A 1343-nucleotide genomic window follows, 5' to 3' on the forward strand; every position below is an offset into this window, starting at 1 on the left:
GACTATGCCAGAGCCTTTGACTGTGTGGATCACAATAAACTGTGGGAAATTCTGAAAGAGATGGGAATACCAGACCACCTGACCTGCCTCCTGAGAAATTTGTATGCAGGTCAGGAAGCAACAGTTAGAACTGGACATGGAACAACAGACTGGTTCCAAATAGGAAAAGGAGTACGTCAAAGCTGTATATTGTCACCCCGCTTATATAACGTCTATGCAGAGTACATCATGAGAAACGCTGGGCTGGAGGAAGCAATATCAATAACCTCAGATATGCAGATGACACCACCCTTATGGCAGAAAGTGAAGGGGAACTAAGAAGCCTCTTGATGAAAGTGAAAGTGGAGAGTGAAAAAGTTGGCTTAAAGTTCAACATTCAGAAACGAAGATCATGGCATCCGGTCCTATTACTTCATGGGAAATAGATGGGGAAACAGTGGAAACAGTGTCAAACTTTATTTTTGGGGGCTCCAAAATCACTGCAGATGGTGACTGCAGCCATGAAATTAAAAGACGCTTACTCCTTGGAAGAAAAGTTATGACCATCCTAGATAGCATATTAAAAAGCAGAGACATTACTTTGCAAACAAAGGTCCGTCTAGTCAAGGCTATGGTTTTTCCTGTGGTCATGTATGGATGTGAAAGTTGAACTGTGAAGAAGGCTGAGCACCGAAGAATTGATGCTTTTGAACTGTGGTGTTGGAGAAGACTCTTGAGAGTCCCTTGGACTGCAAGGAGATCCAACCAGTGCATTCTGAAGGAGATCAGCCCTGGGATTTCTTTGGAAGGAATGATGCTAAAGCTGAAACTCCAGAACTTTGGCCACCTGATGGGAAAAGACTCTGATGCTGGGAGGGATTGGGGGCAGGAGGAGAAGGGGATGACAGAGGATGAGATGGCTGGATGGCATCACTGACTCGATGGACTTGAGTCTGAGTGAACTCCGGGAGTTGGTGATGGACAGGGAGGCCTGGTGTACTGCGATTCATGTGGTTGCAAAGAGTTGGACACGACTGAGCGACTGAACTGAACTGAATACAAGCAAATCGGGGAAATGCAAATTTTGGAATATATTTTGGAGTATATCTCCTTGGCAAATAATTAATCTAATATATTCAAATGTAACTAAAACATATTCAAATCAAGGAAGAAAAACCAGTGTTCCTCCTCTCAGCCTTGTTTGAATGAAAAATCTCTGAAGAGAAGATCTCTTAAAGGACTGAGAAAAGATTGGAGAAAGGAGGAAGAATTTAAAGCAAAAATAAAATACAAGGGCAGTTTTTCTGGAGTCATCGTCAGTGTAATTGAGCTGGAGATAAACAGAAGGCCAAGATGAGAAGGTA

The sequence above is a fragment of the Bison bison genome, unplaced genomic scaffold (genome assembly GCF_000754665.1).
Source record: "Bison bison bison isolate TAMUID 2011002044 unplaced genomic scaffold, Bison_UMD1.0 scf7180017864089, whole genome shotgun sequence".
Lineage (NCBI taxonomy): Eukaryota > Metazoa > Chordata > Mammalia > Artiodactyla > Bovidae > Bison > Bison bison.